General features: G+C 42.0%; 1 protein-coding gene across 11 annotated transcripts in view; it reads right to left on the bottom strand.

Moving 5' to 3' along the window:
- Positions 1-25771, bottom strand: part of USP9X (ubiquitin specific peptidase 9 X-linked) — a 167241-nt gene that overhangs the window by 127603 nt on the left and 13867 nt on the right. For 3 of the 11 annotated variants that reach the window (XM_023633188.2, XM_070256587.1, XM_023633189.2), the window contains exon 1: positions 15718-16475. The exons of 4 other annotated variants lie outside the window; for them this stretch is intronic. The gene's annotated coding sequence lies outside the window, so the exon portion shown is untranslated. Of the gene's footprint in view, positions 1-4274; positions 4331-15717; positions 16519-16888; positions 17040-25771 lie in introns of those variants that run through there. 4 more of the 11 variants (XM_070256595.1, XM_070256589.1, XM_070256590.1 and 1 more) reach the window with 4 other exon arrangements.

Raw genomic sequence — 25771 nt, 5'->3', positions numbered from 1 at the left:
CTTCATAGAATTGACAAGAGTTAGGGCCTTGCTCTGGATTAGGCTTTGGCTTAAGGCAATGTTGTGGCTGGTTGATCTTCTATCCAGACCACTAAAACTTTCTCCATATCAGCGATAAGGCTGTTTCACTTTCTTATCATTCATGTGTTCACTGGAGTAGCGCTTTTAAATTTCCTTCAAGAACTTTTCCTTTGCGTTCACAACTTGGCTAACTGGCGCAAGAGGCCTAGTTTCTGGCTCATCTTGACTTTTGACATGCCTTCCTCACTAAACTTCATCATTTCTGGCTTTTGATTGAAAGTGAGAGACGTGTGACTCCTCTTTTCACTTGAACACTTAGAGGCCACTGTAGGGTTATTCACTGGCCCAATTTCAACATTGTTGTCTCAGGGAGCAGGGAGGCCTGAGGAGGGGGAGAGAGACAAGGGATCGGCCGGCGGGTGGAGCAGTCAGAGCACACGCAACATTCACTGATTAAGTTCACCAGCTCACATGGGCGCGGTTCGTGGTGCCCCAAACAATTACAGTAGCAACATCAAAGATCAGTGATCACAGATCACCATAACAAATACAGTAATAATGATGAAAATGTTGGAAATACTGCGAGAATTACTGAAATGCGACAGAAACAGGAAATGAGCAAATGCTATTGGACAAATGGTGCCAAGAGACTTGCTTGACACAGGCTTGCTACCAATCTTCAATTTGTAAAAAATGCAGTATCTGCAAAGCACAGTAAAGTAAAGCACGATAAAGTGACATCTGCCTGTATGTTTGATTTTTCCTTAATAAAAAGTTTGGTGGGAGGGGGAATAAGTTCCATGAGGGTAGAGAATATCTACAAAAGCTGCTCAAACATTTGAGCTGAATCTTAAAGGATAAGGATGAGTAGTAGGCCAAGTGAGCGTGTGTAGGGCTGGAGAAGGGAACGGCCTACTGCAGTCAATGTAACAGCAGTTCAGAGTAACTAGCAAAAGACCAGCGCCAGTCACGGCAAGCACTCTGAGCGGTACGCATAACCTCGTTTCTCCTATCTCTGGCATTAGGTGTTAAATTTTAACCAAGAAAATTTGGCCTATACAAAAAGTTCACTGGTGAGTAAAATATATGCAATCATGCGAAATCTGGCTAAATAATTAAAGGGTGAAAAATATGTAGGAAAAAGAACTTGTCTTGGTGACGACTGAATACTTACTTTGTGCTAGACCCTGGAAAGATAGAATAGTAAACAAGACTCAGTTCTGCCCTTAAGGAAGTTACCAGTCTAGGCACCCTCAGAGGAGCAAGGTAGCAAGGAAATTCTTTAAAATGAATTTCACAAGTGTGAATTTCACACAAAAAAGAATGATAGTTAAGCTTAGACATTTATTGGGATATATAAAAAAGTCCTGAACAGTGGAACAGAAAAAGAATAGAATAAGCTTCCTGTTTTCTTTCTCTTTTATTTGAGATTCAATATATGATTTTATTTTTTTACTTTTTGACCCCCTTCATCCATTTCTCCCGCCCTCTACTTCCTGCCTCTGGCCACCACAACCTGTTCTCTGTCATCTGTGAGGCTGGGTTTTTTCCCTAGATTCCACATATGAGAGATCATATGGTATTTGTCTTTCTCTGACTTATTTCACTTAGCATAATGTCCTCGAGGTCCATGCATGATGTCCCAAATGGCAAGATTTCATTCCTTTTTTTTTTCATGGCTGAATAATATTCCCTTGTATATAGATACTACAATTTCTTTATCCATTCATCCATCAATGGACACTTAGGTTGTTTCTATATCTTGGCTATTGTAAATAGTGCTGCAATGAACATGGGGGTGCACATATCTTTTCAAGATGGTGTTTTCGTTTTCTTCAGACGGATAAATATGACTAAGTGGAATTGCTGGTTGTATGGTAGTTCTATTTATTTATTTATTTTTTAGCTTGGTGAGGAAAATTGGCCCTGAGCTAACATCCAATGCCAACCTTCCCCCTTTTTTTTGCCTGAGGAAGACTGCCACCGAACTAAGATCTATGCTGATCTTCCTCTATTTTGTGTGGGATGCTGCCACATCATGGCTTGACAAGCAGTGCTAGGCCCGTGCCTGGGACCTGAACCTGTGAACCCTGGGCCACCAAAGGAGAGCATGTGAACTTAACCACTACGCCATTGGGCCAGCCCCTATTTTTAATTTTTTGAGGAACGTCCATACTGTTTTCCATAGTGGCTACACCAATTTACATTCTCACCAACAGTGCACAGGGTTCCCTTTTCTCTACATCCTCACCAACACTTGTTATTTCTTGTCTTCCTGGTTTATTTCTAAAGGCCAGATTTTAATATGAAGTACTGAATTTCTCAAGAGCAAAGATCTTTACAGACACATTCTAAAGCCAAACACATATATTTTTTAAAAAATTATTAGGAATACTTAACCCCTTATCACTAAGAGATCAATTAAGTTCATTTTTTAAAATCTCTTATTTCAGAGAATTCATTCAACTAGTGATTTTGAGCTACAAGAGACTTCAAGCTGTCTACGGGCCAAACTTCAGATTTTATAGGCAAGCAAGAATTTAAACAGCCAAAAGACCAACAAGCACACGAAAAGGTTCTAAACATCATTAGACACAGGTAAATGAATATTTAAGCCACAATTAGATCTTCCTAAATCTCCACAAAAATGGCTAAAATTAAAAGGACTAACAATACTAAGTGCTGATAAGGAAGAGCAACCTGAACTACATTGCTGTAGGATTCTAAACCGGTCCAGTCAACTACTGGGGAAACCTATTTGGCAGTATCTACTAAAGCTACACACACACATTCCCTATAACCCAGCCATTCCACTTCTGGGTGTGTACCAAAGGTGCCTAAGAAACATGTACTAAAATTATCACGGCAAGACTTTATAATTAGTGAAAACACTGTAAACAATCTGAATGTCCACCCACAGCAGAATGGCTAAATAAATCATGGTATATTTCATACAATGACTACATAGCAATGAAAAAGAAGAAACTAATCAATTATGTGTTTGGCAAAAGAAACGAGACACAAGAGTGCATACTGTATCATCCCATTTATATGAAGTTCAGTAACAGGCATAACTAATTCATTGAAAGACAGAAGTCAGAATATCGTTTTGGGGGGTGGCGGTAGAGCGACGAGGCAGCCTTCTGAGACACTGGGAACGTTCTGTATGTTGATCTCAACAGTAGTTATACAGATGTGCACATTTGTAAAAATTCATCAAGCTACACACTTAAGATCTGTGGACTTGACAGTATGCAAGTTATATATTATAGGAGGTAAGCCAGTCAAAAGATAATGTCAAACTTCCCCTGGGAGCCTAAGGCACTGGTTCTTAAAGTGTGGTCCACTGAGACCTTTCAGGAGATTCAAGAGATCAAAATTATTTTCATAATAAGATGTTATTTGCCATTGTTACTGTCATTCTCTCTCAGGCATACTGTAGAGTTCTTCCAGAGGCTACATGATGTATTATATCACAACAGATTGAAGGCAGAAGCATATACAGAATCCAGCTGTCTTCGATTAAGCCAGATATAGATATTTGCAAAAATAATGCCACTCTTCTAATTTTTGCTTTGGAAAAGTTATTTTCTGTAAAAGTATTATTTACATTAACATGCAGTTAGTTTTGTTATTTTTAAATGCAGACACAAATTTCTAAAATGCTTCCACTTTAATTTTTAATATAGTAAATATCAACGAATATAACCCCACATAAACAAAAGCTCTTTGGGGTTCTCAATAATTATAAAGGGGTCCTCAGACCAGTAAGTTTGAGAAAGGCTGGCCTAATGACAGACGATAAAAGCAGTAAGCTTCTTTTGCTACTTGTCTTACAGTGATGAAAAAGTAGGTATCAACATTTTCTCTGAAACCATCTGTGCCAGACGAAATCACTGCTACTATATTTATCTGCATACTTTCATCCTCAATTCAGAAAAAACAACTTCCCCTGAATATTATTTTCCCTAGCAAGCTACATCACTTTTTAACAGCAGTAAGTTATTAAAGCTTAAACTAGACCTCAGATGAACACTTAACCAAACTTTAAGCTGCTCTGTCAGCAGAGAAAGTCTGTGGTCTCTAAATTCACACTACAAGCACAATTAACCCACAGGACTCTCAATAAAATAAAGCCCTCCAGACAGACAGACACAAAAGAAAAACAAGGGAGAGGAAACATTCCAATTATAATATTATCCCTCCCTCTACTTGTCAATCCAACAACTCCTAAACCTACTAACCCATTTTACCTTTCCTATTTTCCTTTACTTGAAAATTTCTCTTCTTCAGACTCCAGTTTTCTCCACATCTCTAGGGATAAAAGATGAAATTTACTAACTCCTAAAAAAAAAAAAAGGGGAGCTTAAGTCATCTCTTGTCCACACCTTGGGATTTTACAGACAAGAGTAGTGAGGACCCAAGAGGTTAGTTAAGTGACTTCACACACAGAGAGCAGGATAACTGAAACTAAAATACAGCCCCTGACTCAGAGTCCACTTCCCTCCCACTGAACACACCACTTTCACTTAAGATACGACCGCTGGCTTAAAACAAACAAAAAAACCTCCAAAATAGGAGCCAATAAAATTTATTGCAACTATTTAAATAATAAGATTATTCACCCATTCTTGTGTATCCATCTGTTTTAAAAGCTGTAAAATAACACCTATACAAACTATGGAGAGCCCACAGTTAACGTTCTCGGGATTTGAGATCCTAGCTCCTACAGCTGGGGTAGGGGGTGGTAAGGAAGGCATGTGCTTTGATAATCCACTGTTAAGTACCGGAGCCACATTAGGAAAATACAGTCATTCTATAACCCAGACTGCTTTCTCTAGATGACCTTCCAACAGATCTCGACAGCAGCTCTCAGTGGGGAAAGGGAACTGGGGATGGGAGAAGGAGCTGAAGAAGGAAAAGACAATCAAGGTCTTCTGCTCTGCAGCTCAGCACCCCGCTCAACAACAGAGAAGCCAAAGTCAAACTAGCAGCACCTCCCTCATAAAGGGGAGTCCCAGGCACCTCACTCCTTTACTCCATGCCCTAAGCCATCTCTCAGCCGAACTATTCAAACGCTGTCTCAATCCCTCTGCCACCCAACTCTCCAACGCGCCCTCCATGCTGCCATAGGAATTACCTTCCAAAAAACAAACACAAATCTAATCCTCTCTCCTTTCACTTAAACCTGAAGGCCCATCTCGTTACCTGAACAAAACGTTAAAGTGCCCCAACATGGCATTTAAGGTCATCCCTTGTGATCCAGCCTCACTCAAACTACCCTTCTAGTCTCATCTCCCATAATCCTTCCCTCCCAGTATCTCCAGTGTTCCTTCTACATTCTGCTGGCTTTTCTGTAAAAACACTATACTGACACTTCCATTCCTCCATTTCAAGTAGTGGTTCTCAAATTTTGACCCCAAGGCACATTTGGCACTGTCTGGAGACAATTTTAGTTGTCACAACTGAGGGGAAGGAATATTACTGGTATCTCATAGGGACGGGCCAGAGAGCAATAGGACAGCACCCCAAACAAAGAATTATCTGGCGCAAAGTATTGTGGTTAAAAACCCTAATCTCAAATTGCTCCCTTTGCCCAGAAGTCCCTGCTCCAATTCACAGGGCCACCAAATAGGACACCTTCGAAGACCAGCAAAACTCACTCAACCCCAAACGAGAATTTCATCATCTCTTCTACCATTCCATTTTTCAGAACTCCATTTAATACAGCACTTATCACACTATATAATTAATTGTCTGGCCCACTAACATTACAGCCTAAAAAGTAAGGATTAATCATCTTTGTATGCCCCTGTGCTAGAATGGGACTAAATGAATGAATTCAATTGTTATAAGACAGCAATTGCCCAGTTCAAATCTTTCATTTTACAATTTCGTCGAGGTTAAATAACTGGCTCACTAGTTGATAGAATAGTTACAATTGTAACCCAAGCCTTTTGACTGAGGTTAGAGCTCTTCACTACCCACTACAGTGGCTCATCAGACTGAGGGAGGCTCTAACCACCCACAAAGGACAGTTCAGACTTAGAGACTATCAACTGAGTCTCAGGAAACTTCTCAGAGCCACCTTCACAGGGGCTGTTTCTGAAGAAACACAAAGAAAAGAAAATGTAGTAGAATGAGTTAAGACCAAAAGAAAAGCATAAAAAAAGTTACCAGAATTCAGAGAAAGTAAAGACCAGTTCCAACTAGAGAGAATCAGAAAACACTTCATGAAGCCAGCACGTGAGCTGGGCATTGCAGGCGAGCCATAAAGAGGAGACAGAGCAGAGCCATGGGAAAAGGAAAGGCTAAAGGCATCTGTTTCAACCATGGACAGTCGGATTAGGCGGGAGAACGAGAAACAACTTTGGAAAAGTAGATTGGAATTGTATCAAAATGACATTTTTTGGGTAGGACTGGCATGGTAAGAGTTCTGAGGAGTGTCTGGAGAGAGAGCAGGAAGAGATAAGGAGGTACTTGAAGAGCGTGATTCTTGTGGCTGTGAGATGAACATTAGCCAAAGAATCTTTCCCTGATTCTCCTTTCACTGACGATTCTTCTTCCCAGGATGGACTGAGGATAACTAAGGTAACCCTTGAGTAGGAGTAATTCAAGACATCTGACATTTATATCGCTCGCATAACGACATCCACCATCAGACAAGAAATACACCTGCAGGCACTACAGTCTGTTCTTCTTCCAGCCCTCAGTCTGGACCCACAATCCCTCTCGCCCCAGCTCAGCAGGCTCCGAGTCAAAAACTCTCAAGAATTTTGGATAGTTGATATTTATCTACATTAGGACACAGTAAACAGATATATACATACTAATGATTAAATAGAAGGAAATGATATTTTCTGTAATCACTTCCACAAGAGTTTGGGCAAACACTATGCAGAGGCAGTCCCTCTTCATACATAATGCAGTCCTGAAAATGTGACAGAAGTCACATATTTCAAAGCCAAACAACAGATTCACATGTTTCTAGGGGTTTTTCCAACTCTCAGAGTCAGAGTGCAGGAAAGTATTAAAAATCCCTAATTACACTTCACCGTTCACATATAAACTTTATTAGACATTTGCCATACTTTGCTGTTTCGTTGTAATTATTTCATTCACCATTGAACAAAATCAACCAACATAACCAATGAGCACAACCTAACACGCTAAGGTTAAAGATTCATATCCCTAATTAGTTCCCTGTCTCAAGGATATTAAGTTTGAGACCTCCAGCTGATGCACTTTTGTTTTCCACTCATTTTTATAAAAGAACAAAATACAACTGAACTTGCAAATTAACATACAAGACACTAATGTACAAAGACAGCCAGACTGCTGAAACAGAACTGTTCTCAGGCAGGCAATAAAAAGAAACTTCTTTCATCAGCTAATGGACAGAACTCTGAATCTGACTTAAGGAAGGGAGCTTCAGGGTTAACATATATTGTATTAAACAGAGACTATACAAAAGTCAAATGTATCACAGCTGAGGACTAGCTAACATTTTTCAATGGAAAAAGGTATAGAAACAGGAAGCAGAGCTCATTACAAAGTTCTTGTAAGAGATCCTCATTCTTTATATACACATTTGTAATGTGCACTGTTATCTCGTTTCCCAGTCCACAGCACATTAAAAAGAAAGGAGGAAATTAGGACTGGAACCACAACTGACAACAGTGAAAATAACCATTATTGAGAAAATGAGATATCTTAAAAAAAAAAAAGCAAAAACATTAATTCAAAAAAGCCTGGGGCCTTTTAGTGTGTATGTGAACCATCCTGTAAACCTCCAGAGCCACTGAAGATGGTAAGCGACAGGTGTATAAAATCAAAGAGGCCAAAGAGCAATTCAATTATGTTCATGGTGTAGCTGGCACCAGCAAAGAACAAGCAGCCTCTGAAAAGGACACTGAAGAAGCACAGTAACAGAACTGGGAACATAAGGTGTTCCTGGAGAATTGGTAGAGTCCAGTAAATGGAGGATGGGGGAAGAAATAAATAAAAGACGATGGGAAATTAGGTTGGAAAGTTGTATTAAAATCAACTTCATGGGGCTGGCCCTGTGGCACAGAGGTTAAGCTTAGCGTACTCCACTTCAGTGGCCCAGGGTTCAAGGGTTTGGATCCTGGGTGTGAACCTACACCACTCATGAGCCATGCTGAGGCGGTGACCCACATATAAAGTGGAGGAAGACTGGCACAAATGTTAGCTCAGGGCTAATCTTCCTCAGCAAAACAATAAATCAACTTCATGATGAGAGTTTTGAGCAGTATTTATAAAAGCAATACCCCCAAAAAAAGAAAACTGGAGGAGGGAGGAGGAAAATGAAAACAGTGTCTCTGAAGCAGGATGAACAAATGGCACACACTCAAGTCCTGAGGCAGGAGTAAGTAGAGGCAAAGGACATAAGGAAACATAACTTAGTAATCTGATTACCTAACTGATGAGAACTTTTGATTTAACACACATCTACTAACGTGGTTGCTTCTACATGATGGAATTATCAGAGGTGGAGTTTGGGTGTTTCACTTTTTGCTTTTATTCCCTCATGCTCCCCAAACTTTTTCTTAACAATACATTAACTTCATAATCAGATAAAAATTATAAAAAGAAAGTACATAACCTCTTTAGAAAGCTTCCCGTCAAATAATACACTGGTTTAAGTATTTAAAAGTAAGCTTTGATGTTCTGAAAAATTCATTTATACAGAACATTATCCCCAAAGACATCAAATTATTGAAATATTTTAATAACGTCTCCTTCCAATTTAGCTTCCCTTTAACATGAGTATGAAACACCACTGCCCTGCTTTCAAAATGGCGCTCTTTGTCTCACAGACTCTAGCTCTAAAGGGTTTGTGGAAAGTGATTTTTAAATTCACTCTTAACCAGTATCTATGACAGCGACAATTCTGTTTTGCTCACCTTGTATCCCTATCACCTATACCTAGCACATAATAGGCATTTAATATATAAGTGATGAATTTAAAATAAAGTACAAAATAAAGATTCAAGAAAAATTAGATCAAGCGATAAGCCTGAAGAAAAGCAGGATATGCTGGAATTCATCTCTAAAACAGTAATTCTCCCAGGGTGGGTCCATACTTGGGAATTTGTTAGAAATGCATATTCTCGGGCCCTATTCCATACTTACTGAATCAAACTCTGGGGGCAGGGCCCAGTAATCTGTTTTAACAAGCCCTCAGGGCTTGAAAACCACTGCTCTAAACAAAGGCTGGCAAACTATGGTCAGACCAAAGCCAGCCTCCTGTTTTCGTACAGCCCATGAGCTGAGAACGGATTTCACAGGGGAACATTTACAATCAATTTGATAACAAGTAATACTAACTTTAAACCCCAATTAGACAAAATACTGTATTATTAGGCCTCCCCAATTCTATTCTCATTAGACCTGAATTACCAATAAGAGTACTCAATTATCGTTGTATTTCGAACTTCATTGATAGAAAATTTACCCAATATCCTCGATTTTGCCTCTTAGCACGCAAAGCCTGACATATTTATAATCTGGCCCTTTACAGAAAAAGTTTGCTGATCCCTGCTCTGAACTCAGGTGTTAGCAACCAAATCTTTCTACACTACCTTGATCAGAGACGAAATACTCTGTTAGGTAGAACATGGGGCGAACACTATATACTAATTTCCTGCTCTCTGGTATCCAGGTTAATTGAGTAGACTTGCTTAGAAGTTCTAAGTAACTAGCTGAGACAAAAGACCAGAAAAGAGAAATGTAACCAACAACCTACACTTACAACTCTCAATAACCACCAAAGTCAGTAGGAAGGAAATGGGCAGAAATAGGACAGGAAAGGAAGACTTCTCCTACTCCTTTTCTTCCTAAATTTCCTTCTCTTCGCACTTCCCAGGCTCTGTGGTTGAGGATGAAATCCAAGACACCCAGCTCCAAATCATCCCAAGGAAAACAATTCCTTGGATAACGGTTGGTCAATATGGATCTAAAGTTTTGAAACCTTACACAACTGATCAATTACAGAAAGGCTAAACTGAAAAGGGCCATATATGACAATACATAAATTTTGTACAAGTAGTTCCAGGCAGTGAAGTCAAATACTCCCCCAGATTTTGCCATTAAGGCAATCAAGCAGTTACTGTCAACAACCCTATTATATGTGCTCTCTAATACACAAACGTAAAGGACAGAAGCCCTGACCTTAGCATGTATTATGAGGGATAGAGTTAAGTGTGAATTTTATGAGAGTGACCACAAAGGTAATGGAATTCAAAGAATTTAGTAATTAATGTGACTTGTTAGATACGGAAATACCTTCATTCAGAAGGCAGTCTATGCACGCTACCTTAGTCAAGTTACTTCACCTCTTTGAGCCATGTTCCTCATCTGAAAAACAAGGAGTTTGACTAGATCTAAGATTCCTTCCAGGACTGCTCAATCATAAAAGGATTATCAGATGAAGTTAAGTGACTCCAAGTAATAAGGAGAATTAGCAAAGAAATAGAGAAATCATACTGGAAGTATAATATCGTGAACTGATTATTCATCCAACAAATAGTTACTGAATGTCTGTGTGCCAAGCACTTTCTAGGGGCTAGGGATACATCAGCGACTTAGGATCTTGAGTCTCATCAGAGGGACGCCACCAACCTGAAAGAATTCGGAGGACAAAATTAATCAAAGCATCTGAACACCACAAAACAAACAAAAAGACAGAAAACCACACAAACAGTGTAGAGAGAACTGAAAGAGCATCGATACAGAAAAGGAATGGCAGGGGGAAGGGATGACACCAGAGTATGTAATTCCTGGCCCAAAATTAAAAACATCAAGTATAGCTATTCCTAAAGACAACAGGCAAGAATTCTGAAAGAATTAATTACTACTGTACTTGACATCTGGGTCCACTGGAGAAGACTGACACTCAGAACAAAATTCTATTTAACTTATTTAAAGACACTGAAAGGTAAAAGGAAAATCCCATTGGCTTATACCATAACTAGGTATATTTCTTACAACAACTTAATTCAGTCTCCTTCTATGAGACACAAGAATGACAAAATTAGAGCTAGGAAGGACTTTAGAGATCAGCCAGTCCGATGCCCCTCATTTCGTACAACGTCAGTTTCTGGATAATGGTAATCTCTACAACAGTGTCTGGCACATGGTAGGTGCCCAATAAATATTTGCTGAGTGGATAAAAAGGAAACTAATGCCTTAACAGATATTAATGTTAGTATTAAAGCTGGAACCACAACTCTTAAGACGGTGCTCGGTAAGGGAGAATGAACAAATCTATTTTACGCGTGCGTGTATAAAATCCTAAGTGGAATTCCAGTCTCTCTCAACTATTAACTATTTGGTGTTAATATTTGTAGTCTCTGAACTTTTCACTACAAATTCAGTCACTGGAATTTTTGGCAGTGTGACTGAAAAAACTAAACTCAAGCAAGAATGTTACTACCTAATGGTAGGACACAAAACTCAGAGTCTCAGATCTCCCCTTACCCTAAAATGAACTGCAAAAAAAAAATCCCCAGTGGCACATTCGAATCATCTTTTGAATTTTTTAACACCCAGTTCCCACCCCAAATCTACTCAATTATAATGTCCACAGAGTAAGACCTAGGCAAATACATTTTGGAAAAGCTCCACATGTGATTCTGTCCCCAAGTGAGGTAGAAAACCACTGTTGGACAGTGACTGAAAATAGAATCGGAAACCCATTTGCAGCCGAATACGTGTATTGTGTGTGCGCACACACTGAAGCCTGCAAGTCCAGCACAGGCACGTTTGGAGAATCGATTTCGGTAAGATATCTCATCTTAACAGTATACTTTTTCACATTTTATTCCTTCAAAGTAGATTACGCTGGCCATTACTTTATATTCAACAGTAATGCTTAAATGATAAATTCAAACTCCAATGCACGTAAGTATCATGAAATCTTTTCTCCTTATGATAGACTTCATAGCATAAAAAATAGGACAACAGTGATCATTAATTCAACAGAAAGATCTCTGATAAATCTTGTGCCACATTAAGAATGCTCACAGATCCTTCATCAGCAAGCTTTCCCCAGCCCATACAGAATTTAGCACAGCGGACCAAGGGAATTAGGAGAAATCAACACCAAATAGAGCTGTTATTGCTGTTTCATTCGTTCCATTATATTATCAACTAATACTATAAAACTGCAAAATGAAAGCCTTACTTTTGAAAACTTTTTGTGAAAATTACACTGATTTTCTAAGTGTTTCTAAGATTTTTAACTAAGCTAAATAAAACTAGGAATTCTCAAACTGAAATAATAGAAGTTCACATGATATTAAATGTTCATTTATGGGATGATTTAAATAAGTTACTGGAAGACAAATGCCTGGATTTTGCATCTTTTAGGAATATTAGTTGTCTAACACTATTTTAGTCATAAACACACTCACCAGCTAAACCATCAACCTGAATATGTTGGGAGACACCTGGAAGGGGAAGAACCTATTTGTTGCAAAGCTTTGGCATCTCCCTTGGTCAACCAAGATATCTCCCAAATTGCAGACTATTGTCATATTTTAATTAAAATTTTAATCTAAAGCTACGCTAGTACAGGAAACAAACCAAAAGTTCTAAATGTTTTTTAAAAATAGTAACCAGTGTCATTTCACTAATGTGGCACAGTCGTCGAAGCACCACTGGTTGAGACTGACAACCTGAGTCCCTCATCTGTATAATGGAGATAGCACTATCTACATAAGGTAATAAACGAAAAATGTTTAACAGTGCGGGCACATAATTAATGCTCAATAAATGACAATTATGCTGATAACTGAAAATAGTTGAGGAAAAAAACTATCTTATTTATCCATTTGAAAGTTCAGTAAGAACATGCTAACAGCAACAACCCAACGGTTTTCAACCCTGACTGCATATGAGAATTATCCACAGTGCTGTTAAAATATACCTTTGCCCAGGCCCCATATCAGACCAATTAATCAGTCTCCGGGAGTGAGACCCAGGCACAGTGTATCTTTTTTAAACTCCCCCAAGTGACTTTAATGTGCAGTCAAGATTGAGGTCCAAAGCATTAACCCTTTCCCAAATACCAACGTTACATCCTGTTAAAACAAGACAAGCACTTAGCAATACAACAGCTTTCAAAGACACAGCTCCTAAAAGCAGCAAATAAAAACTAAAATTCTGTTTTTCAATTTTTGAAAAAAAAAATTTCAAGATTCAGCAAACTCACCAGAAAAACGGGAAATATACTGCAGGCTAGCATCAAAGCACTATTTTCTTTCAGAATTAAAAAAACATCAACTAGCTCAATAACCACAGAATAAGATATTCCCCCCAGGTAATTACCCAGAAGACAGACAAGAGGACTAATTTTTTAACATACACACTCATATATATTTCAAACAACTTCCTTTAACCTGATTTAAACAAAGATTTGTTTCAATATTAAAATTCTGAAAGTATAAAAACTTTATCAGTTGTAAAATTGACCTTATAAAATAATCTAAAAGAATGCTTGCTTGTGTGCAACTAATCAAGAACCTGATAACTAGCAAATTCATGACAAACACCCATTTTCAAAAGCTGTAAGCATTATTACTACGACGTCAAAGAAAAATTATCTTTGAGGAGATATCCACGAAATCTCTCATCTTCTTGAGATGTCAGAAAATTTATTTCAAGATCCTGGAAGAAAAAAGATCCAAAGTAAATCCTACTTGAGCATTCCATCGATAAAACAAGAGAACCATGGAACACCAACGAGAGATCCCAATAATTTGGTGAAAGGTAAAATCTGCCCTTGAAAGTTACTTTCTGAAGAATTCAGATTCTCGCATGCACTGTTCTTGCTGTTAATCTCTCCAGAAATTTTCCCCCTCAGAAACTACCAAGGTCAGCAAACAAAAGGAAGAAACAGCAAGAGAACATTAAGATAATACGTTAAGAACTACAAGTTAAACGTTCGTGCAAAAAATAAAGGAAAAAGGGTAGGGAGAAAAAAAAAAGTATGGTCCGAAAGTCTTATTTTTATATTAGAGAAAGCAAAACATATCAGAAACATTTTGAGTTCACCCTTGGTACACCAATTACAAATACTTCTGGTTTGCACTCTATCGAAATATTGGAACAACAAAGCTTAAAGGGTTAAAGTCACCAGAATGACAAAGCACATGAGTTTTAAAATTGAGAAAACAAATACTGACATCTTTGTATATATAATACACAAATCTTTAAGAACTTGGAAGGCATTCGCTGAAACCAAAATGGCAGCCCACTGAATCAGTACATCAGCGAGACCTAAAGGAGAGTACGTTGTCTCTATTTTTAAGTTCAAGTGTGCGGATTAAGCAAGCCAAGCTAGTCATGGTTAACGAGCCCTTGCCAAATAATCACTAAGAGCAGCTAATGAGCTCCAAGAGAGAGTTAAGTACCTGCTAAAAAGTTTCCTAATCAAGGTACCCCAGATCCTTCCTCAAAAGGAAGGTATAGAAACAAAAATTAGGTAGACTGAGGGGACCCAAGTTTCCACGTAAAAGAACGCTACAAATATTTCCCTCCCTCCAAATCAAAGCGTGAATATTCAACCTACATCTACAACTCGCTCAGTTAAATTCAAAGACAATCCGAAGAAATTACACACACCTGTAAACTGCACAGTGGAAAATCCAATTAACGCCCTAACTGTGAAACTTTCAAAAAATAATATGCTTAATTTAAGCAGGTTCTATCGGGCATCTTAAGAATTCCCGGATAAGTTCCAGTCGCCACGGAAATGCATACGGATCTTACACAACAGGCGTACACCTGCGCCCTAACTCTTTACCTGCTTATTTCACAATGAATGAAAAATACACCGTTTCTCAAACCTGAAGCCTCGCATCCCAACAATCGCAAGGCTTTATCATTCACAAACTCGCACAAGCGAATATTTCTGCAGAAACAGTTAAAAATAGAAAAGTGGTGGATCTAGGCTGGCTTGGAAGCGATTTCGGCAGCAAAACATCTTGCGCGGCTGTGGCCCTGGGCAAAGGCAGGGGGGTGCGGGAGGTGGAGGGAGGCGATAACCCGGCGCCGGCTCCCAGGCCACAGGGCGCAGGAGAAGCTGCGGGTTATCGCGGGAGGGTGGGGGGAGGCGGACAAGTCGTCGGGCCTGATAGCCAGGCGTCGCCGAGGCCTAGCTCTCCGGCTCCAAATCACTCCACCTCAGTAATGGCGTTTGGTGTCAAGTGGAACGAGCCCGGGGAGGCGAGCGGCGGCGAGTGCGCCGAGCGCCGGGCTGCAGCCCCAGGGTCGGGGGCCAAGAGCCCCCGGCGCCGAGCTGGCCCGGGATGCGGATGCGGGGGCTGCACGCCGCGCCGGGAGCCTCCATCCTCCCCCTCGGCCCCAGCCAGGACGGAAAGGGGGAGGAGGGGGAGGGACGGAGCCGTCAGCCATTTTCCCTTCCAGTCCAAAACACACACACACACGCTCCGGGACGCCGGCTCGGCCCGGAGCGCAGCCCCGCGCCCCCGCCCGCGCCGCGCGCCCCCGGCCTGCGGCGGCGGAGGGGCACGGGGCAGCCCCCGGGCGCGGGCGCGGGCGTGGAGGGAGGCCCCGCGCACACGCACACCCCCCTCGCCGCCTCCCCTCCCCTCGATCCAGCTGTTGGCCCCGGAAAAGCGCGTCGTCCCGGCGCGGCTGGCTACTCACCGCACGACACGGGCGTCTTCTCTTCAGCAGCAGGGCACTCAGAGGCGGCAGCAAGGCTCAGTCCCGGGGCAGGGCCGGCCCTGGGTGCATCCCAGGCCCAGGAGGGACGGGCGACAAAGTGTGTCGCGGGACTGCGGGCGGGAGGACCGCGGGCTGCACGGGGGCGCCGGGACAAGCGGCTCGCCGCGCCCGCCCTGCAGCGGCGGTGGCCGCGGCCGCCTCCTCCTCCTCCTCCGCCGCCGGCGGCGGCCCTCTTCCCCCTCTCCCCTCGGGCTGGGGCTCTCCCAGGGCGCAGACGGGCTCCGGGCGGTGCGTTTCTCCTGCGTCACCTCCTCCTGCTCCTCCTCCCGCAGTGGCGGCTTCACCTTCCCCTGGTCGCCGCCTCTGTCCCCGCTCCGGGCCTGGTCGCTTTGCAGCGGCTCGCTCCTCGCTCCGGCGCCGACCCGAGCACCGGGCGCTAAGGCGGCCGCCTCCCGTGCGAGAGGCGGCGGCGGCGGGCTCCCGCGAGGCCCGGGAGCTGAGCAAGGCGGGGAGGGGCTCCGCGCGGCAGAGGCCCACAGGGCCCGGTGCGGAGAGGCTGCCGCTCCGGCGGCAGCGGAGACTAGCTTCCGCAGCCGCGGATGCCCGTCCTCGTCAATATGGCGGATCCGGCAAACCAAAAAAAAAAAAAAAAAGACTCGGCCAGTGGCGGCGGCGGTAGCGACGGCGGCAGCAGCAGTGGCGGCGGCGGCAGCAGCGCGGCGGCGCAGACTCCCACTAGCCCCAGCACCGCCCAAAGCCCCGAGGCGCCCCGCCCCCGACAGGCCCCGCCCCCCGGGCCCGCCTCCCGGCCCTCCTCCCCTTGCCCACCCTCCAGGCGCTCAGCTGCTCCTGCAGCTTGCGCCCGCTTCGCCCCCTCCGCCCAGGGCTGTCGAGCCAGAGAGTGGCGCGTGCCGCCGGGGGAGTCGGGCCTGGCGAGACGCCTGGAACCCGGAGAGCTGGGGTGGGGGAAGGGAAGACAATGCGGTAAAGAATGTTCATGCAGTTCCGCTTCTTCCAGCCGGCCCTTCAGGGTCGCGCTACGGCCAGGAACTCTGTACCATACCCCTCGGCCCCGGAGCAGTGTCAGGGCAGGGGTGGCACGAGGACGGGCAAGGGTGGGGGAAGGGAGGCCCGAAAGGATCTGGCATACCACACCAGAGAAGGAGCCGGGAGGTCGGGACTGGCAGGGTGTGTGGCTAGGACAGGGTTAACAGCGCGAGCCACAGCTGCGTCGCTCAGAGTTTGACTTGGGCCGCTTGTTTTTGTTCCATTGTGAACCGTGGCCCCGCCGCCGAGTGCCCGGATGATGACGTCACCAGCCTCCCCCTTTTCCGGGATTGGGGGGAGGGGTAGCGGAAAGACGAGATCTGGAGCCCATGCGCGGGGCGGTCGCACCCACGGTGCCTGGGGGTCTTGGCAGCACTGCTGACCCGCGTCACGTGGCCCCTGGGCCGGCCAGGCCCACGAGGCGGGGACGTTGGGGGCGGTCGCAGTACAAGGTCCCGAGAGCGTGGCCACCTGCTCCGCGCCGATAGAGGGAAGGTGTGGCTATCTACTGCGGCGGGAAGGGGGGAGAGTTAGGAGTGGGGGCCTTCCCCCCACCCTAGGAAGCAGGTGCTCTGAGAAACTCATTCACATGATCCTGCAGCAGCAGTACCTGAATGTACTTGGGCTTCCGCACAGCCCGACTGTGATCGACCATAGGTGCCCTTAAAACAGAACAACAAAGAAAAAACTACAAAGTGCCACGGACTGCATAGCGACTAAGCAGTACTAAATGTAGCAAGATCAGCCTCTTTTGCCAAATCATCGGCCCGATTCAGTTAGAACCCAGAAGGGCCTTGTGAACCCGTGACATTCACTATGTCATGGACTATTTTCTACATGTTTATATTCCAAAGTGAAGGTTAACAGGCTAATCTCAAATAGATGGAGGGCTTGGAACAATTCTGTACAGTCCCTCGGATGCCCAAATGAAGAGAAAAGAAATGCAGTTCTTAATTTACCACCGATTTCCTTTTGATTTAAAAATGCTTGTGGACATCAACTTGTATGCAAAATCATAGCAAAATCCTATAAAATAAGGTTATTATATTTTGTATAGAACAGTTGGATTTAGTTATAATTATGTGAATTTGTAATAAAGGGTTCTTAAAGTGGAATGTAAGCTAATTTAGGGTGACAGAGCAAAACATTACTAGTATCTTAAACTTTAAAACTATTTCTCAATACAGTACTAGACTATACAAAGGTTTACCCAGAAAAATTTTCTAATAAGGTGTCCAAGACACAAAATTCCTAGCGCTAATTCATAGCACATTTTATCTTGTTTTTATAATTACTTCCATGAACGGCTTGTCTTCTCCACTAGCTTATGAGCTCCTAAAGGGTGGACACTACCATCCATGTACACTGTTGGTTTGATAAGCGCATGGTTGTTTTATTTAATCCTCAGAACCCTGTGAGGTAGCCAGAACAGATATTGCCATCATTCATTCTAGATAAGGAAACAGAAAGGGTAAGTGATTTGCCCGTGGTCACCAGGCAGGATTGGTAAGTGTTGAACACAGGTCTTTTAACCCTATCAAAAGTGCACCTTTAACAAGGCTGCCTGCTCTCACCAATTCTATTCGACGTTGTACTTGTGGTTCAAACCAGGGCAAGAAAAAGAACTAAAAGACATCCAGGTAAGAAAGGAACAAGTAAACTACCTCTGTTGCAGATGACATGGTCCTGTGAATAGAAACTCCTGAGGAATCCATTATAAAAAACTATTAGAGCTAATAAACGAGTTTAGCAAGGTTGAAGGATATAAGATCGATATTAAAACATCAATTATGTTTTTATGTACTAGCAATAAACAATCTGAAAGTGAAATTAAGAAAACAATTCCATTTACAGTAGCATCAAAAAGAATAAAATACTAATGAATGAATTTAACAAAAGAAGTGCAAGATTTGTACGCTGAAAACTATGAAACATCACTGAAAGAAATTAAAGATAACCAAAATAAATGGAAAAACAGCCCATGTTCAAGGATTAGAAGACTTAATATTGTTAAGATAGCAATACTCCCCAAATTGATCTAGAGTCAACCCCACCCCTATGAAAATCCCAGCAGGCTTTTTTGCAATAAGCACATGAAAACATGTTCAACATCACCAGTCATTAGGGAATGCAAATGAAAACCACAATGAGATACCACTTCATACCCACTAGGATGGCTATTATCAAAGAAATGGAAAATAAAGTGTTGGCAAGCGATGTGTAGAAACCAGAACTCTTATACATTGCTGGTGGGAATGCAGAACGGTGCAGCCACTGTGGAAAACAGTTGGGCAGTTCCTCAAAAAGCTAAACATAAAATCACCATATGACCCAGCAATTCCACTAAGTATATACTCACAAGAATGGAAAGCAGGGGCTCAAACGGATACTTGTTCACCCACGTCCATAGCAGCATTATTCACGATAGCCAAAATACAGAGAAAGTCTAAATGTTCATCGACAGATGAGTGGGAAAAAAATTTGGTATATACACACAATGGAATATTATTTAGACTTAAAAAGTCACATATTGTGTGATTCCACTTAATGAGGCACCTATAATAGACACATTCATAGACGGCAAGTAGAGTAGAGGTTATTACCAGGGGCTGGGGGAGACAGAATGGGGAGTAACTGTTTAATGGGTAATTAATGGCGTTTCTGTTTAGGCTGATGAAAAAGTTCTGGAAATGGAAAGTGGTGATGGTTGCACAATGTTATGAATGTACTTAAAACCAATGAATGGTATACTTTAAAATGGTTAAAATGGTAAATTTTATGTTATACTTATTTTACCCCAATTTTTACAAAGTGGAAAAAAATTGAATTTCAGATGGTTTAGCCTATAAATTACACTCCCACCAGCAGTTCTAGGAAGACCTAGTCTGTCAAGTCAAGCTCACCAGCAACCAGCTCCTTCCTACACTGTGGAGCACCCGTGTACACCTTGGCTCCCAGGGTGGGTGTGGCCTACAGAACTGCCCACTTTTCATACCTTCCACTCAGTTAATGGGATAGGAAATGAACTTGAGTTAAAAGGCTAGGTTCAATGCCACAGTTTAAAGGCCATATAGTCCAGGGCTTCCTTATTTCCTGTTTTGGTTTCTCTTTTCTAACACTTGTCCTTTAACTTTAAAATTGTAATTTTTTTACTTCCCGGTTCTGCCTTTGTAGGACAAAGACTTATTATGTTATATTTCCTCATAAAGTTTCCCATTGCACTCTTATTTTTCTCTCCAGAAATGCTTGATAAGTGTACTCATTGTTTACTAGGACATTTAGCTTAAAGAATAGACAGAATTTCCTGGATAAGTTAATAGTATTTAATACTTTCAGTGCTACAAATTTCAAAGTTCTATAGACAAGGAGTTAAATGCTTCATACCTGTGGAAATGTTTTCTGGGTTAATGACCAAGCTAATATAAAAGAGGAGGGAGTGGGGCCAGCCCCATGGCCTGGTGGTTAAGTTTGGCGTGCTCTGCTTTGGCAGCCCTGGTTCATGGGATTGGATCCTGGGCATGGACCTACACCACTCGTCAGCCATGCTGTGGTGGTGACCCACATATAAAGTGGAGGAAGACTGGTGCAGATGTTAGCTCAGGGCTAATCTTCCTCAGCAAAGAAAAAAAAAAAAAGAGGCAGCTTTGATAATATGTCCCCTAGAGAAGGCTTTGTGATTTGAATGGAATGAGGAAAGTCCACAGGATTTAATATTTTTAATATAAAAATATGATAACTAAGAATCTAAGTAGATGGTCCCATTTCATCTTCTTTGATGACAACAGGCAGAGAACGTAGCTAGGGAGGACAAGGTACAATATAAAAGATCACAGCTGAGAATATGCTATTGCTCATGGATATTCAATTGAATTTTAGACACCAGTGCCTAGAACAGACATGCTTAAAAATAGTCTGTTCATCCTGCTGTGAGAGAACCTCTCTGAAACTGACCTATTCTCAGCCAGGGACTTAGATGCAGAGTCCAGAGTATTATTTCACTCCTTTTACTCTAGTTTTTGGACCTCGGGTTTTATTTCAAATTGGAAGGGTTCTATTTCATGTATTTTATGTAAACCACCACAGTGCAAAAGCATCTGATCCTTTTGTTTTTACTGGCACAGTCTTGCTTATTTCATCTAGTCTAAGAACTCCATATTTTCCCAGTTGGAAAATAACATCTACGCCTCCTGAGAAGTCTGGATCTTCCCTAGCACCAGTTTGTGGCACAAGTGAAGTGCCTCAGCCCAATTTAGGGCTGCTCACTGTGCCTCACTCCTGACCCTATGCTAGTTCTAGTAAATTCAGAGCTCCTTAACAGTGGTCTGACTCAGCTCTGTCCACGTGTCTGTCCAGAAGATTCCAATTTTTCTACCTAAAATATAAGCCTCATGATTTAAATGTAGACCTGCAAAGTCAACCTGATTTTCTCAATCACCTTCACAATCAAATTTGCACTGCAGTTTTGGTCTAAATCGACCATTTGGTAAGTCAAGTCAGACATCAAGCCAAATTCTCACGACCGTCTCTCTACAGGATTGCAGCCTGGTGACGCTTCAGCTCCATCTTGCTTTCTGCTTTAGCACACGCTCCTATTTCTTCTTGGCCAGCCTGGAAGTTTTGTAAAAAGGCAAATTTTCGACCAACTCTTCCTTTTGCTAGAGTTTCTTCAAAGTCTACTCTAATTTGCAAATATTATTGCATATCCCAGAAAAAAGCAAACACTGTTAAGCCCTAAGGTCTGATCACCAATTTCAACGTGTGTGTGGGAGGTGGTTTTTCTCACATCACCAAGTAATGACTCTCTGACACCAGCTGGGTGTCCTACCATTCAACTCAATTCTGACACTACGCACCCAGAGATAGCGTCAGATCGCGCAGGTGAAGGGGTCCGTCCCACAGGACTGCCATCTACCTCAGATACTAATTTCAAGTCCTGGTTGTCACCTGTGCTTCTGACCAACCACCTATAGACTGGAGGTTTGAATGACCCCTTCTTTGGGTTACAGGTTAAGGGCTCAGGCCTACAAGACCGCTGCCCGCCCCTCTTCAGACGCCAGTCCCAAATCCAGGAGGTCACCTATGCTTCTGACCAAACGGTTATAATTCAGGGGTTCCCAAGGAGGCTTGCTTTGATTAATTTGCTAGAGCGGCTCACAGAATTCAGAGAAACATTTTACTTATTAGATTTTTTTCTTTCCTCCAATAACAGGGCAAGCATAAAATTCTAGACAGTTTCTGTCTGGATACCATGTTTTAATTTAGTAAGATCCAAATTAATGATCTTGTAGTATATGAATTAGTAGCAAATGAGCATGTCTGTTTATAAGCTTGCGATACTGTGATTTATAAGAAATATAAACTTGGTTATTCAGATGAACAAAATGTATTTCTCATATGTATTTGGTCTTTGTCCACGGTTCCTGGCTCACAGCTCCCAAAATCCTTGGAATTTCCTGAGTGATAACAGCAATAGGAGCAGCATCTTTTGTCATAATATTTCAGTCCCTGAAACTTTATGGCATTTGTCAAATCTACAGTATTTGTAAGAGAATTATTTACAATCTAGTCTCTCAATACAGTTGTTTTGAACATTTTAGAAAAATCTGTCACTAAACTCCTAAATCATTCTTAGTATTAAAGTAGCTTCAAGTATTATAAGTATTACACGTAATGCTATGTAATCAAAAGTCAGTTCTAGATGTCCTAGCATGCTAACATTTGCTGAATGTCCTTGGAAGTGAATGTTTGTTTTAAAAAAGGATATGTGTATACACCTGCCGGTCTTCAAAGAAAATGCAACTTTTTTCTTTTAAGATTGGCACCTGAGCTAACATCTGCTGCCAATCTTTTTTTTTCCCTTCTTCTTCTCTCCAAAGTCCCCCAGTATATAATTGTATATTCTAGTTGTAGGTCCTTCTGGCTCTGTCATGTGGAACGCTGCCTCAGCATGGCTTGATGAGCCGTGCCATGTCCGCGCCCAGGATCTGAACTGGCAAAACCCTGGGCCGCCGAAGCGGAGTGCGCGAACTCAACCACTCGGCCACGGGGCCAGCCCCAGAAAATACCATTTTAAAAGATTAGTGGAAAATACACCAAAATTATAGCAAATGACTGGAGCAAATAACAAAATCATAGGACTGACTCGAGGGCTCCGTTTCACACAAAGCTTTCTAGAATCAAGAGAGGAAGGGCTAAGGGTTCAAGATAAAGCGGTTCCCCCAGGTGATTCTACTGCAGGCTGCTCAAGTTAAGATTCACGTCCTTCAGGACTTCTAAGACAAGACTCATTTGCTCAGAATATATACATTATATATATGTAACATATAGACTCATATATAATTGCATTATGTATACTATATAATAAAGTGCTATTTGTCTTAATATATTCTGCAATTCAAACTTTTCACAAATGCAAAGAGGCTTTCTTTCAGCCAAAATTGGTGAGGTTTTTTGTCTTAATTTGTTTTTGTATTGTAAACATTGCATTTTTAACTGCTAGATACAGCTATTCTTTCTTGGCTCTTAGGTATATTTTTTGCCTCATTCTTTTAGATAAAATTTATTCATTTTAGAAAAAATGCCAACGATGATTTGTCAACTCTATAGCATCAATTCACTCCCTTCTTTATACTTGTGGGCTCATTTCAGGACCTTTTGCTTCTTTTTGGGGTTGACCTAGGCCACCACGGCTCTGGTCTTGGGTTTGCAGACTCAAGCGTCTGCAGAAGGTTCGTGGCTGCACTGCTCACTCAGTTTGCTCAAGGACTGGAGAAAAACTACACTGTTTCCAAATCAGCCAGTCTTTTCTGCTTGGTCAAGTCCTTCAACAAACATGAGATTGCATATCAAAAGAGGGATTTATGGGGCCAGCCTGGTGACATAATGGTTAAGTTTGCACACTCTGCTTCAGCAGCATGGGGTTGGCAGGCTCACATCCTGGGCACGGACCTACACATTGCTCATCAGCCATGCTGTGGTGGCGTCCCACACACAAAATAGAGGAAGATTGGCACAGATGTTAGCTCAAGGCCACTCTTCCTCAAGCAAAAAGAGGAAGATCGGCAACAGGTGTTGTTAGCTCACGGCCAATCTTCCTCACACGCACACACACACACACACAAACGTGATTTATGATAGCTTTTAAATATGTGCTAGAAATGGTAGTATAACAGGTGGTATAACCAACAGAAGCAAGCCTGGTCCAAACACCGTTCTGTAAAAGGGTTTTTCACTTAGCTTGCCTAATTTAGACACCAGGAGGCTAAACCAAACAAAACCTGCACGTTTATCACAAACAAAAAACATTATGGCAGATGTAATATGATGACATTACAAAATGTCTAGCAAAAGGGAGAAATTCTCCTTATTTCCATCACCAAAACCAATGACCACTATCATTTTTGTGTACTTCCCTCCAGATGTTTTTTGTATGAATAGCCCCTTAAAAAATTTATAGGAATAATGCAATCAAATTAAGGATGTTTGGTAAATTGAGAAACAAATAACCCCCATAATGCTAAAATGTGACTGCCATAATTTTGGTGTAATTTCCACTAATCTGGTAAAATTTCATCTTTCTTTATTTTGAAGATCAGTAGGTGTATATGCATATGCTTTTTTAAAACAAACGTTCTTCGTTCACTTCAAAGAATATTCAGCAAATGTTAGCAGGCTAGGACATCTAGAGCTGACTTTTGATTACATAGTATTATATTGGGTGGATGCAGCATAATTTGGATAAGCCAGTCCTTTACTCATGCACATTTGGCACATTTTTAATCTTTTGCTATTATAACAAAATGCTGACTTTCAGTTTCCAGTCCAACATGGAAGGAGCTTGGAAGTCAACACTCCCATCCTCACAACAAGAAAAAAGTTGAACAGACTGAAAATCAACAACTCCTCTTATATCCATCAGAAAATACAAATACAGAGAATCACAGCTTATCAGAGCAGAAGCCTGGGAACTGAAGCCTGCAGCTGGAGCCAGTACCAGGGTAGGAAAACTTAACACTGTAACTGATGAATTGGAGGCTCAGTGTCGACAAACTAGAGAGTTAAAAACTGCAGCTGGGGTTGGGGTGGGGGGGGTCCAGTCTTAGGAGGGCCCCCTCCTAAGGGGGAGGAGGAAATTAACTTAACCTTTTCGATAATGCCCTGAACGTTCTGTTCTCCTTAACAAAGGCTTGTCCTCAAGGGAAACTTTTTTACCAGTGCCTAACAACCTTGGGTGTTACCAGAGCCTAATGCTTGGGGGGGGGGGGGGGGCACTCTAACCTTTTACAAGGGGGAGGGGAAATACTCAAATCCAGCCCCCTCTAGCCTTCCTGTTTCACCTAAAGGGGTGCAGGGGAAAGGCATGAGAAGAACTTGTGAAGGTCACAGCTCAGGGGTCCAGACTCACTAAAAGACCGAGACTTAATCATATGACTATAGAATGCTTCCCCCTTGCCCACACATTACCACATTACTACAGGGCCATTTACTTCAGTTCCTTTTTCTCAGTACATCACGTCCAGCTTTCAACCAAAAATTACAAGGCTTACCAAAAGGCAAAAAACATAGTTTGAAGAGACAAAGCAAGCATTAGAACCAAACTCAGATATGGAAGAGATGTTGGAATTATCAAACCTGGAATTTTAAAAAAATCTATGATTAATATGCTAAGAGCTCTAGTGGGAAAAGTGGACAACATGTAAGAACAGATGAGTAATGTAAGCAAAGAGTTGAAAATTCTAAGAAAGAATCAAAAGGAAATGCTAGAAATAAAAAACACGGTAACAGAAATGAAGAATGCCTTCAGTGGGCTCATCAGTAGAGTGGACAGAGCCAAGGAAAAAATTAGTAAGCTTGAATATATGTTAACAGAAACTTCCAAAACTTAAATGCAAAGAGGAAAAAAGAATGAAAAAGAACAGGATATCCAAGAACTGTGGAGTAATTACAAAAGGTGTAAGATACACATAATGGGACAAATAGAAGAAGA

This window comes from Equus caballus, chromosome X, assembly GCF_041296265.1.
Source record: "Equus caballus isolate H_3958 breed thoroughbred chromosome X, TB-T2T, whole genome shotgun sequence".
NCBI classification, from domain to species: Eukaryota; Metazoa; Chordata; class Mammalia; order Perissodactyla; family Equidae; genus Equus; species Equus caballus.
The sequence above is the reverse complement of the archived record's forward strand: the minus strand, read 5'-3'. Positions and strand labels throughout refer to the sequence as shown.